The sequence below is a fragment of the Protopterus annectens genome, chromosome 4.part0, assembly GCF_019279795.1.
Source record: "Protopterus annectens isolate FY-2018-M chromosome 4.part0, PAN1.0, whole genome shotgun sequence".
Taxonomy (NCBI): Eukaryota; Metazoa; Chordata; order Ceratodontiformes; family Protopteridae; genus Protopterus; species Protopterus annectens.
Window position 1 is genome coordinate 950301792 of NC_056733.1, and position 15105 is coordinate 950316896.

Sequence of the window (15105 nt, forward strand, 5' to 3'; positions counted from 1 at the left end):
GTTCGCAAAGACGACAGAGGTGTTCCTGACAGGGAGAAGGACCATTACCATGAAAGGCGTTTGCAAAGATGGCAGAAGTGTTCCTGACAGGGAGAAGGACCATTACCATGAAAGGTGTTCGCAAAGACGACAGAAGTGTTCCTGACAGGGGGAAGGACCATTACTATGAAAGGTGTTCGCAAAGATGACAGAAGTGTTCCTGACAGGGAGAAGGACCATTACCATGAAAGGTGTTTGCAAAGACGACAGAGGTGTTCCTGACAGGGAGAAGGACCATTACTATGAAAGGTGTTCGCAAAGACGACAGAAGTGTTCCTGACAGGGGGAAGGACCATTACTATGAAAGGTGTTCGCAAAGACGACAGAAGTGTTCCTGACAGGGAGAAGGACCATTACCATGAAAGGTGTTCGCAAAGACGACAGAAGTGTTCCGAAAGATTCCAAGAAACAGTACAGGGTCAAGTGTCCTGAAAAGTCAACAATGGAGCAAACCAGGAAAAAGATAAAACTAAAAAAGAAATCGGAGAGATTCTTAAACTTTATGAACACTGGTGCACCCCCCAAAGCCTAGCTTAGCAAAGTATTCTGGACCAGGGGAATCCAAAAACACAGACTTGAGCACAATAACTATCTTGAACAGAAGCTGCAGTTAAAAAAGGAATAATTAGTAAAACATACAAAATACTGCATGATAATTACGAGAATCAATCAGAGGAGCTTACAAAGGATTGGGAAGATAGATTGGATAAGCAAATCACAAACAATGGGGGGAATATATGTATATCTCCTAAATATGCAACATAGTCTAGAAGATTTAGGATCTTTGCTTGGAAGTGTTTACATAGGTATTTTTATACCCCACGTAGACTCCAAAGAATTTTTCCTAAGGTGGATAGCAAATGTTAAGAGGTGTGACAGCCAAGAAAAAGGTAGCTGGGAACATTTGTTTGGGAGGGTAATGAGCTGGCAGACCCTTAGGGATTCTTTGCAGACTGCTCTGTCGGAGTTGCTGGGTGAGCAGATTGGACTGACTGGGGAGATTTTTTTTTGCGTTATGCTACAGAATTGGAATTGCCTAGAGAAAGTAAAGCCTTGTTGATGCTAATTATGGTGGCTGCCAAAAAAGCAATTACTAGAAAATGGAAATCAAAGTCTAAAACAACTTTACTAGAAGTAGTGAATATAGTAACAGAGATAAAACAAATGGAATTGGAATCTTTACAAAAGGGAAGGAGCAAATTACATCGGAAAATGGTAATTGTGGGAACAATACATGAACAAAGTTTAAGAGGCAGGATTTGAATGAGCCATATAATACTTAACTGAATGACTGGATGGTTTAATAAGTGATGTATAATGCTCAAAACTACAGTTGTTTCAATGGTGTCTGTGATGTAAACCGTTTGCAACTGAAGTGGCATCATTTTGTATGTTTTTCATTTATATAGATGTAGGATTGCCTTTGTCATATGTAAAAATTTAATAAAGATGTTGGAAAAAAAAAGATCAGAACGGTCATTTGCAAATACCCAACACAGCGTAATACCACATCCTCATTAGTTATGTCAATCCATTTCAAAGATGGCGCTGGCTGCTGCCGGCACTGATTTGGCAAACTGTGTACAAGTCGGGCTGGTATTTTTATATCTGGGAACATTTCTCCGAGCTGGTGAACTTATTTCCAAGGATTCCTGATACTGTTAAAAGGTCTGCCTTTTGTTGTAAAGCATTTGTTACTACACTGTTTTATTTATTTATTTTACATTTGTTGACTGGGAAAATCCGAGTGGATGCTTGTCCATTTTCAGCTGGGGCCTGGGGAGAAAAACTCCACAGTAAAATTCAGCTAATCATTACAAGCAATACAGCGGCGTTCACATTCATAGACAGTAACAGACTTAACATAGCTAAGTAACATATTATTCATGCTTAGTTCAAGTTAACATACAGGTATTACTCACGCTTCGTTCATAGGTTGGTACTAGGCTATCGGCCCTAAGGCCTATGCAAGCCTAGCCATAAAAATTCCCTGGAAATTTTTTCCTACAATATTTACTTCTCTGGGCCCCTGTCTAGCAGGGCGACTGACATGATCCTCGGGGTGAATTTCCCATCTCCCATCCAATCATCAAGGTTCCTTTTGAAGAGGGCCAATGAGGCGCTCTCTGCTTGACATGCATGGGCAGTCTATTCCAGAGTATGGGGAGTCTCAGGGTCAGGAACCTATCCCTCCAGCATGTTTTGTTCATTGTGATAAGGTTTAGATCCCTGGAGCGTGTGGCTGTGAGGGATTAGGATTGCTTTTAAGTGTAGAATGCCCAACAGCTCAGGGTTTGACATGGCCTTGTATGTTAAGCAGAGATCGCCTCTGAGTAGACGATATGCCACAGAGTATAGCTGGAGTTTTTTTTTTTTTTTTTTTTAGATGGTCAGCATATGGCATCTGCTTTACGCTTGTAATTCTTTTAGTGAGTTATTTCTGTGGCCTTTCCAGCTGTTGCAGATGTCTTGTGAGCTACATACCAAATGGGGAATTATATTCTATAATGGGTCTAATGAGGGATGAGTACAGTGGGACAATGACCTCCTTTTTCTGGATAAAAAGCCCTTAGTGATGGTGTGCCACGTAGAAGGATTTCCTGACTGTTGTGGCGATGTGGTTATCGAAAGTGAGACCACTGTCCACTTGTGTCCCTAAGTCTCTCATCGCACTTTCAATTTTTAGTGTCCTGCCACCTATGTGGTAGTTCATGGGTACATGTTTTCTTCCAAAGGGGATAACTATACATTTCTTGGCATTAAGCTTGAGCTCATGGTTCTGACACCAGGCATCTGTTTCTGTAAGGCACTTTTGTAGAATATCCACAATTTGAGGATTCAATAATGGCTCCCAGTTTGCAGTCATCTGCAAACTTTGTTAGCCAGAGTCCCTTAGTGTTGGCCTGTACTTCAGAAAAGTAGATGCCAAACAAGAGTGGTCCCAGGACTGAACCCTGAGGTACTCCACTTGTCACTTGTCTGGAGCTGGATTTGGAGTTGGCTACTTTTACAGTCTGGGTTCCGTCAGTAAGCCAGTTGGCAACCCATCAAGTGATGTAGGGATTTATGCCCAGCTTAGTAAGTTTATCTATGATTCCAGAGTGGGGGATGGTGTCAAAGGCCTTGGCGAGGTCCAGATAGGCTTTGTGGACCGCCTTACCCTCATCCACAGCTCTGGAGACCGATTCGAAGAAGCCAATCAGATTCAGGAGATAAGATCGGCCCTTCACAAAGCCAAGTTTATATACAGGTATTATTCACGCTTAGTTCAAGTTTACATACAGGTATTATTCACGCTTAGTTCAAGTTTACATACAGGTATTATTCATGCTTAGTTCAAGTTAACATACAGGTATTATTCATGCCTAGTTCAGGTTAACATATCAGGTATGAAGGATGACACATCAGTTTAAGGCAAAGTAAGATTCAGGTTTAACAGTACTGAATAGGATACACTCAAGTATTCAGTTTAAGATTTAGTTATCCCATACTAGTGAGGTAGAGTAGAATAGAATAGTGAAGGAGCTGGTAGGTCGAGGGGAAGACATTGTACCTGGATATTAGGTAGTGGCAATAAGTAGTAGGGGGCAATAGGGAAGGTTGAAAGGATGTTGGGATATGTATGAGAGGCAGGAAAAAGAGCCGTTAGTTTGAGTAGTTGATGTAGGGGTATAGTGTGTAGGGGGGGGGGGAGATTTAGCCAGGTGGTGAGCATGTGCAGATCCATGAGTGCTTGAGGTTTTCCTTCGAGAGTTTTTTAAATGTGTCCTTTGAGACAGCTGAGGTAATAGACATGGGTAGGAAGTTCCAGATTTTGTCAATGCAGTTGGGGAAGAGGGAGTCTCCTGTTGTGCTGTTGGTTTTTGTAATCTTAATTAGTCTTTTGTTGCTACAGCGAAGTTGTCTGGTATTAGTTTGGGGTACTAGCAGATTAGCCAGTGATGGGGTTTTGTCTGGGAATAATAGGAGGTTGTGGGCAAAAGACAGTTGATAATAGTTCAGAAGATTAGGGATTCAAGCCAGTCAAGTTGCTTTAGGGACTTGGCAGTGGTGGGCACGATAGGGGGCACCTGTTGCAAATTCTGCAATTTGATTATAGCAAGTGTTGGGCTTGCCAACTTCGGTTTTGGGTAGGTTGGTGAGTATGGGTGAGGAACAGAACAGTGTTGAGAGAAGGTGAGTCTGAGCAATTGTTATCCTAGCAGTTTGTGTTAGGAAAGCCTTATTTTTATACAGACCATTCAGTTTTTTGTGAATATTTTTAATGGTTTTGTTAATATGATGATCAAATTTGAGGTTATCATCGATGGCAACTCCTAGCAATTTGGTTTGAGTGCCAGGGGAGATAATGGTCCTATCTCTGGACACTATGTTAAATGGAATGTGTGTGGTGGTAAATTCTAGTGGGTGGGAACAGTAACAGTTTGTTTTTTTGGAGGTTTAGAATTAGGTGTTTGCTAAGAAACCAGTTTTCTGTGATATGGAAGACTTGTGTTATAGAGGAAGCGCCTGAGGGTCATTGGTTGAACATACAAGTGTAGAGTCATCAGCATATTGTATATAACTGTTGTATTTTGACAAATAGTGTGAAGATTTTTGTAAATATGGAGAACAGGAGGGGACCTAAAATGGATCCTTGTGGGACCCTGTGGTGATGGGTAGCAGTGAGGATAAGTTATTGTCCCACCGCACTGCTTGTTGTCTCCCATGTAGGTAGTTCTGAAACCATGCTAGGGTTTTGGTTACTTAGGCGGAGGTCAGCAAGGGCATGTAACAGTTTGGTGTGACTGACCATATCAAAGGCCTTGGATAGGTCCAGAAATATGGCAGAAGTTAGTTTGCCTATGTATTTGTTTTGGTTGACGACATTTGTGAAGGAAAGTAGGGCAGTGGTAGTGCTATGAGCTGGCCTAAATCCATGTTGTGTAGAAGAAAGCAGTTGGTTAAGCAGGTATGGCATGAGTTGGTGGTGGATGCATTTCTCAAGTATTTTGGACAGTGGAGACGGAATAGCTATGGGGCGATAATTGGTGAGATTGGTGGAGGTTCCACCTTCATGGAGGGGGATAATATAGGTGGTTTTCCAGAGGGGTGGGATTGAGGTTTCTGAGATGCATCTATTTAGTAGGATAGATATGGGGAAGGCAAGTTCATTAGCAGCCAGCCGAAGGAATTCAGCAGGTAGTTATCAGCTGCTAGTGAGGTAGGTTTGAGTTTAAATAGTAACTTTCTAACAGTCAGTTGGGATGGCTAGAAAACGGAAGACGTTTTAGGTCTTCTGCAGGTTGTGGGTGATTAGTGGTAGTAGTTGTTGGCTGCTTTTGAACAAGGTTAGCAACAGTCACTGAAATATTTGTTAAATGCATCTGGTATACTTGTGATTTCATTAGCGGAAGTAGGGGATGGGGTGGAGAGACAGCCAGGGTGGAGTATGTTGTTTATACCTGCCCAGAATTTCTTGGGGTTGTTTTGGCGATTGTTTTGTAGGTCAAGGAAATAATTACTTTTATCTAGGAGGACTGACCTTTTTGTTTCATTTCTGAGCTGTTGGAATTGTACCTTAGCTGCTGGGGTTTTAGTGGCGCTCTAGGTGTGCCAGGCTTTGTTCCTTTCTGAAATTCTCTTTTTGTCTGTTTGGTGAGCCACGGGGCTGTTTTAGTTTTGAATTTAATGATATGGGGTGGGGTGTGGGCATTTAGGATACTTAAGAAGGTGTTGTTGAAATGGTTTACGGCTTCTTCTAGGCGTAAGGTCTTTAGTATGCGCCAGTTATGGTGTTTTAGTTTGAATTTGTTGGGGTTAAAATTTTTTGTGTTGTGGGTTGTCATTGATCTGGAGTTAGGGGTGGATTGGATTTTGAATTTTAATAGAAAAGTGGGTTGATGGTCGCCGAGGGTGTCTGGGAGGACACCTGCCTGGTATGGAATGTTTGTCCTGTTAATTAATATCCAGTCTAGGAGGCTTTCTTTAATTTTAGGAGTTCCTAGTCTAGTGCTACTTTGGATAACTGGTGAAAAGTTACAGAGGTTAATATAACTGGATGGGTTTAAGGTTGAGCAGGTATTCTAATCTATGTTGAAATCAGAGTATAATAGTTTCCTGAGGGAGGTTTTGGTTTGACCATTGTAGGAACGCTTCTGTGGTTGGGATGTTACTGCCTTGTAGTATATAGCATGTGACAATGTCGAGTGACCTTTTGTTACTAAGTTTGAGTTTAGCTAGGAGGATTTCAGAGTTGTTGAAAGTGGCAGTATCTAGATTAATTGTGGTAATATTTAGGGTATTCTTATAGAGTAGGGCTATACCCCTTCCTTTTTTAGTTGATCTAAACTTGAATTCAAAAACCAGATCATTTTACATTAAGAGCGTTTTTCTGCACTGCAGTGGGAACAAAGGGATGAATCAACCCCATCCAAGATTGGAACTGCTGGTAAAAGGCCTATTCTGTGTTTATCTGATTGACCTGAGGGCTTAAGTGTGTGAAAGTCTTTCATCCGGAAGCATAAAAGACTTGCTCATTGCACAAAGTTAGCAGTGCCTAGTACAGAAGCAAACCTCTCCAGGTTAAAGTCCTCTGTAGGAAATGCTCTCCATAGTGTCCCACTCTTTTTAGCTGCTGGATGAGCTGCCAGTTTGGGCACAGGGTGGAACCACTGCAGGTCATCTAACAGCATGCTACTAAACACTCTCACACCTTTAAGTGACTATCCCCCTACTCCTTCCCATCTACTAAGGATATGGCATATAACGGATAGGCACTTCCTTGTCATATCCGTTTCAGGCCTAGTGGATATAGGCATCCTCAGGCAGCGTAGTAACTGCCTCATGTTCACAGACAACCATTTCATTTTAGAAGAGGCAGTGTGGGAGAGATGTAGATACTCAATGTCACTGAAGGCAAAGCTCTCAAATATAACCTAAAGTTACTGCTACTTAATGCCAACGCTAGGAGTTTAAAACACTCCTCTCTCTGGAGGATGCAGACATGTATGAAGTCATGGAAAAGTACAGTTTTGTACCTACCATAAATGTAGATGTTCGAAGATCCACATTGCTGCAGTCCTAACACTTGGGTAGTCCGCTGTCCCTCGGTCGGCCCGAATATCAGAGTATAAGGCTGACGTCGGTCAAGGCACATTTGACTGACATCAGAACGTCAGGGTACAAATGCGCATGACCGACGTCATATCCTCAGTCTTTTCTTGCCCCAGATGTCAGAAGACCCTAAAAAGAAAGGTCAAAACCCATAGACAACAACTAAACAACCAACCAGCCTAACACCAAAAATATGTACAATATATACAATATATACAATTATACAATTATACCTCAGATGGATAACCCAACCCACACAACCACCTCAAACTACAGAGGGAAGGAGGGAGGGTAAATTGGACTGCAGCAATGTGGATCTTCGAACATCTACATTTATGGTAGGTACAAAACTGTACTATGTTCTTCATCTCACATTGCTGCAGTCCTAACACTTGGGTAGAATCCCAAAGCAGAGGTAAGGGAGGATGGCTAAACTATAATGAAGCAGGAGCTGCCAAAATGCCCTGCAACACAGCAGTGGCAAAACCAGCCCTGGATTTAGAGTACAGTGGAAGGTGGTAATGCCTAGAGAAGGTATGCACTGAACTCCAAGTGGCTGCCTCCAAAATATCCTTAGTAGCCACCCCCTCAAAAAGCTGTTGAAGTGGCAGTAGCCCTAGTGGAATGAGGCCTAATCCCAGCTGGAATCTCTTTGCCATGATGGGAATAACAGAAAGCAATGCAAAATCCAATCCACTTAGAAATAGTTTGTTTTGACACGGGCTTGCCCTGAGAGCACAAAGCAAAAGAAACTAATAACTGCTGAGATTGTCTGAACCCTTTAGTTCTGTCCAAATAATATCGCAACTGCCTGTGTACATCTAAAGTGTGCAAAATCTTTTCCCCTTTAGTTTGGGGATTTGCATAAAAAGTAGGCAAATGAATAGTTTGGTTTAAAGCCACACTAGAAACCACTTTAGGCATAAAGGAAGGATTAGTGCGTAAAGATACCCTATCCTTATGGAAAATTAAGAAAGGCTCAACTGCCATAAGGGCCTGCAATTCAGAAACCCTTCTTGCAGAGGTAATGGCCAACAAAAAAGCAGTCTTCCATGACAAATATTTCAACTCAGCAGCAGCTGCAGGCTCAAAAGGTTGTAGAGTGAGTTTCTCCAACACAAAATTGAGATCCCAAGCAGGAGTAGGAGCCCTTCGTGGGGGTCTTATATTCTTTGCCCCTCTAAGAAATTGCTTGAACAAAGGATGAGAAAACAATGGTGGGTCACAGTCGTAGTGAGCTGAAATTGCTGCAGCATGAATCTTAACAGAAGAGAAGGACAAACCTTTGTCCAATAACTCAGTAAGATATTGAAGAGCCACACTTAAATCAGGCTCCGAAACATCCAAATCCTTAGCTGTACTCCAAAATAAAAATCTCTTCCATTTATCTGCGTACACTTTCCTTGTACTAGGCCTTCTAGCTTCCAAAATCACATTCAAAACTTGTTGTGGAAGTTGAGACCCTCTATGGTTTAAAACAGAATATGCCATGCTGTTAGGTGAAGAGAGTGAAGTTTGACATTGAGCAAATGACTGTCCTCCTGGGACAACAGATGTGGAATCAAAGGCAAAGGCCATGGAGGCTTCTGTACTAGACTTCTCAGTAATGGGTACCAGTGCTGTCGAGGCCAATCTGGAGCTATCAAAATCATCCTTGGCTTGTCCTGTCTGACCTTTAGAAGTACCTTTGAGAGGAGAGGCAGAGGTGGAAAGGCATACACATGAAGATTTTTCCAACTGAAAGAAAGAGCATCCACTTTCCAAGCTGTGGGATGAAACCGCTTTGTGCAAAACTTTGGCAGCTGGTGGTTTAGTGGAGAAGCGAACAGATCTATGTCTGGAGTTCCCCAGGACACTGTCAATTTCTGAAATACATGAAGATCCAGTTTCCACTCGTGGGGATCCATGATTTGTCTGCTTAACACATCTGCTAAGGAGTTCTGTGCTCGGCAGAAACCTTGCCTGAAGACTTAGTTGTAAACTGAGAGCAGTCTCCCACAAAATCATTGCTTGCCTGCATAGAGGATAAGAATGCGTTCTCCCTTGCTTGTTGATGTACCACATGACAGTTGTGTTGTCTGTTAGAATCAACACCTGCCCTGGAAGAAGTAAATCCTTGAAAGCTATTAATGCAAACTGGACTGCTAACATCTCCTTCAAGTTGATATGTAGATGCTGTAGTCTGACAGGCCACTTGTCTTGTATCCACTTTCCGTTTAGATGAGCTCCCCAAGCTTTGTCTGAGGCATCTGTCGTTAGAATTTGACTCGCCTCTGGCCGGGTCACAGAGAGTCCCTTGTTTAGGTGACATTCCTGAGCCCACCACAAAAATTCCTTTTGAATGCAAGGTATTATTTGAATGACAGTGTCCAGATGCTGGCAGTGCTGTGTCCATACATTTTGAGATACCATTGCAACTTCCTCATATGCAGTTTGGCATTGGGAAGCACCAGAATACAAGATGCCATGAACCCTAAGGCTTGAAGGACTGTCCTTGCAGTCAGCCCGGACTGAAGAGATAGATGATGGAAGTAAAGGGAAAGATTCTTTTGTTTGTCCGGGGTTAGAAAGGCCATCTGGGATGCTGTATTCAGTCTTACACCCAGAAAGCACATGTCTTGAGAGGGTACTAGACTGGACTTTATTTCATTCACAGAATACCCCAGGCATCTTAGCACTGCTATCACATATTCCAAATGACGAAGAAGCTCGTCCTTCCTTGAGCCAGAATCAGGCAATCGTCCAAATAAGGATAGATTTGTATTCCTTTTAGCCTGAAGAAAGCTATCACTGGAGCCAGAACTTTCGTAAATACTCTGGGCGCAGTAGATAAGCCAAAGGGCAATGCAGAGAACTGATAGTGAGAAGTCCCAGTCCAACGCAGATATTTCCTGCAACTTAGCCTGATAGGAACATGAAGGTAAGCCTCCTTGAGATCCAAAGTTACCATCCAGTGATCCTTGCCCAGTAGAGGTAAAAGCTGTTGTAACGTCAACATTTTGAACTTGGGAATGTCCAGATAAGTGTTGAGGATAGATAAATCCAAAATTGGTCTCCACGTGTTCCCCTTTTTTGGCACAAGGAACAGGCGAGAATAAAATCCTAGGCCCCTTTCTGGCATAGGAACCGGCTGTATGGCCCCTAATTGGAGTAACAGAGAAATTTGCTTGTGAGCCTCTATTCTTTGTTGAGGAGGAATGTCTGGCATGCCTTTGAAAGGAGGCAAGGTATGGAAATAAAACCTGTAACCGTGATGTATGATATCCAGCACCCATCTGTCTTGGGTAATCAAACTCCAATTTTCTTTGAAAAGTGCCAACCTTCCTCCCAAAGGTGCTGCCAGGCGAGAAGGTTCTGGCAGCTGAAAAGGTAGGTCATTGGGTCTGTTTACGAAAGGACTGACCCCTGCCCTCACCCGAAGACTGTGCAGGAGAACTCCCTGTTCTAGGCCTGAAAGAGCCCTGACCTCTGCCCCTGCCACGTCTAGATCTACCCCTAGACTGGGAATCATAAGAAGGATACGTCCACCCTTTAGTAGGCCAATTTCTACTAAACTTTGGAGGCTGAACCTGCAAAAATCTTTAACAGTCTGCATAGACTTAGCCTTGTCTTCCATTTTCTTTAAAACTGCCTCAACAGGAGAACCAAACAAGACATCAGATTGCAAAGGGGCATCCAAAATCCTAGTTTTAACATGGTCAGATAAATTTTGATCCCTCAGCCAGGCATGCCTGCGAAGAACTGACCCAGTGGCAGCCACCCTAGACGAGGCCTGAACAGCATCAAAACCACATTGCAAAGAATGCTTACCCACCTGTTCAGAAACATGCACTAAATCTTGTAACTCTTTACAATCAATACCTTCCACCAGAGCATCAACCTTAGATTTCAACTGTGAAAGGAGATAATTTTGATATTTCAACATGTGAAACTGGCAATTCAAAGCTCTCATGGCTAGAGTGGAAGAAGTATAAACTTTCTTTCCCCACCTATCCAAGGCCCTGGCCTCTTTATCTGCCGGAACTGGATTCTTGACAACAGAAGCCTTAACACCCTTAGGCCCCTGGCTAACAGTTTCTGGGTCTGCCCTAGGACTCTTAAAAAGATACTTAAGAGCTTCAGGCACCCTGTAATACCTATCTGGTTTAACAGGAGCAGGAGGCAAAGAATCAGGATTAAAAGAAGCCTCTGCAAACACATCTTCCACCACATTCAGAACAGGAGGTATAGCTAAAGGCCTATGCTGGGGTAAAAACAAAAATTCCCTAAGCCTTTTCCTGGAATCAGAGAAATCCTGACCTTCCCATTTAAAATGTTCTCTCATGGAGTGAAGGGTCTCTGAAAAGAAAAATCCTCAGGAGGAGAAGCAGAAGGAGTAGAATCATCCACATCAGAATCAGAATAATGAGAATACTCCTGCAAGTCTTCAGCCGAAGACTCAGACACATCCGAAGCCTGCTCATAATCCCCAACACAGGTTCCATCCTAGGCCTCTTATCAGGAGGGGGCATAGAGCCTCTAATCAAAGTAATTAAATCTTCTGCCATTTTAAGCATGTGCTTCTTGGGCACTGAACCTGAAGAACTAGGAGTGACACCCACAGAAGCAAAACTAGACCTGCCTCTAGGAGAAGCCTTGGAAGCAGAAAGAGAGGGCCTAGACACCTTAGGAAGGGAGGGGAGTACAGTTACCTGAGAAGCCCCTACAGCCTGACCTGCCTCCTGGGAGGCCACATCCTGTAAAAACACAGTTTCTCCCTGGGACTCCAGAGAGGCCTCCGTCGGAACCACCGGTTCCACTGACGCCTCTAAAGAACCAGCGTCCGGTTCGGACGACTCCTCTAACCTAGGTTTAACTGCCTTGTCCTTGCGCTTCTTTGAGGAAGCCGGCGTCAGAGCATCCGACGGCATATTGTAATTGCACCGCTTCCCAAAGACCAACCTGGCACAATCCAACCTACGCTTTATAGTGCGTTTATTGAACCTAGCACAAAAGCGACACCCAACAACGTCGTGCTCAGGTCCCAAACAAGGTATACACAAATTATGGTAATCCCTATGCGGTATCTGTTTCCCACAAGAAATACAGTTATTCACTTTTTCTGACATCCGGTAAACCACTGAGGCAAGACAAAACCAAAATATTCCAACGGGTACTTAACCAACTCTGACTTCGATCTGAAACTCCGAATTCGAAAAATTTCAGAACGCCGAACGGCACTTGCAACACTGCTTCTGCATCGGACCATGCGGCAAAAAAGACTGAGGATATGATGTCGGTCATGCGCACTTGTACCCTGACGTTCTGATGTCAGTCAAATGCGCCTTGACTGACGTCAGCCTTATACTCTGATATTCGGGCCGACCGAGGGACAGCGGACTACCCAAGTGTTAGGACTGCAGCAATGTGAGATGAAGAACATCATGTTTCAGAACCATGGAAAGCATCCATTAATCAAAAGCTACAATGCCTTACATTTTATTTTATTTATTTATTTTATTTTTGTTAACCGGGAAAGTCCGACTGGACACAGGTCCATTTTCAGCGGAGGCCCGGGGAGAAAAGCTCCATGATACAATACAATATTAGATGAAAAAAAACACAAAATTTAACTAACATTTATAAGTAGTACAGAGGACCATTTACCTGGCATGTGATAAAAAGAAGAATATACAGTCAGTACTCTAGTAGATACAACAAGTACAAATAATAAGGATAAGATAAGATTGCTCTAAGGGGCCGGTCGGGGCTCGGGCGCGCGGGCGGCTGACTGGCTGGCTGCGCGCACATACATTTCTATACCCCTCAGCTCAGGATAAAACAAAGGGAAGAGGTGTCAGTGTTCATAAAGGACAAGTACACTGCTTGACTGATGCAACATGATTCACTTCAGCTGCTCCATGCACAACTAACTACAGATGTGACCTCATATCCTTGCAAGCTAAAGATTCCCTAACACAAGTCTGGAAAACCACACCTCCTACCTAAACCTACTGGAATCTCTTAATATTTGGCCTAACATCACACTTATGGACCATCTTTTATAGACTGGGAGACATCTGCAACCTATAACTCACTTGCTCAGAGGTTTATGAACATCAATGCAAACACCCTGGAGAAACTAGTAAGCTCCCCAGAGGTACAAATATGCCAGATCTAGTACTCACGAACATGGGGGGGATGCTGCTCCCTCTCATTCAGTAATTCATCCCAGGGAAAATCTGACCACAAAATGATCTCCTTTAGTAGGGAAACTAAACCTACAACCCCAATCAAACCCCAAAATTGCTAAGAACTTTGCAAAGTCCAATTACCTTAAACTAAATGATAGCTGATTAAACTTCCAAGCCCATCTCTACTCAGATGACACTGAGGGCCTACTCTGAGCTGCACACGAAAGCACTGTACAACCACATTCATAGCTGCAAAGAGGAGGCACTACTTGTCTGACTCAAACCTATGATTACTGGAAAAAATAAACCACCCTGGTGGACCCCTAGCATAAATAGGTTGTTCAACCAAAGGGAAAAAAATCCTCTCCAAAGCCAAAAAGGCACAGAAAAAACAATGCAAAAAGACAGTCACAGTCTAAGCAAACAAATTAGAGAGCTGGTCAAATCTGCCAAAGCAAACTATGAGGCAAAGATAGCTTCCCAGGTGAAAGCTAACCACATACACACATTTTTAATTATGTCTGTAACCTCAGGGGAAATGTTCAGCAACGTGCTGAGTTAATCACAAATGACAACACTTACAAACATCCTAAAACTATAGCAAACCTGCTGGCTGACAACATCAGTTCAAACTTGTGTGCCCCCATCACCTCCTACCACATCCAAAGAAATACCTGCAACTCCCCATCCCCACAAGTCATTATAAGGGAAAGAAAAGTTGTGAACATCTTACCATAACCATAGACGTCAGTCTCTATAATGTTGCAGTATTTAACATGTGGGTTTACCGTTCTTCCTTTCGCATACGTTCGGCCAGTATTCCAAAGTTTTTCAGTCCCTCAGGGTACGTCAGGCGTCTGATGTGGCTGCAGAATGTGGGCCATAAAAGTGACGTCTGCACACACCAGCCCTCAGAACAGAAGGCTCAAGTCAGAGCCAGTCCTAGTAGGGCATAGCCCCATCCAGTGCCACCCAGAAGAGCAAGTGCAACCGACAGGAGGTGAAGGAGGGAGGGAAGGAATACTGCAACAGGGAAGAGAAGGACATCTATAGTTATGGTAAGAGTTTACACAGCTTTTCTATGTCCTACTCCAATGCTGCAGTATTCTACATGTGGGGTTAGTGCCAAAGCTCACTGTGAATGGGGGGTGGTGGCCTGGATGACGTTTTTAGGAATCCGTGAAAGATAGCACTGGCAAACTCCACCCTGGCCCTAGAGATATGGTCCAGCTTGTAATGTTTGGTGAAAGTGTGCACTGAGGACCAAGTAGCTGCTTCAAGGATTGTGTTGGTATCTAGCCACTTAAAGAAGGCTCCAGAAGAGGCCACTGCTCTAGTGGAGTGGAGTGGGCTTTAATACTGCCCTCTAAGTTTTAATCCATGGTGCAAGTAACAAAAGAAAACTGCCTTGGAGATCCAGGCCAAAATGGTCTGTTTGGTCACTGCTTTCCCCAGGGCTCTGGGGTGGAAGGAGACAAAACAGTTGGTCAGATTTCCTAATAGACTGTTTTATGGAGATAAAACCTAAGCTATCTGTGGGCATCTAGGGAATGAAATACTCGTTCACTTCCCCCTGCAAGTTGGGGGAAAAGGTGGGCAGGTGTAGGACAGTACAGTTGTGTACACTTACCGTAAATGTAGATGTTCGAGTGTATTCACTGTTGCAGTCATCACACTTGGGTTATCTGTCTGCAGGTAGCCCTCAGTCGGCCCAAATACCAGTCTTGAGATTTCTGCACCGGATGTTGTCATCTCTTCCAATAAGTCAGGTCGTCAGGGGTATAAAATATGCAGCCAA

At 43.4% G+C, this 15105-nt stretch overlaps 1 protein-coding gene across 1 annotated transcript in view; it reads right to left on the bottom strand.

Annotated features, from left to right (window-relative positions):
- LOC122799695 (ankyrin repeat and KH domain-containing protein 1-like) overlaps positions 1 to 15105 on the bottom strand; it is a gene marked incomplete in the record, with an annotated part of 3928199 nt that overhangs the window by 393631 nt on the left and 3519463 nt on the right.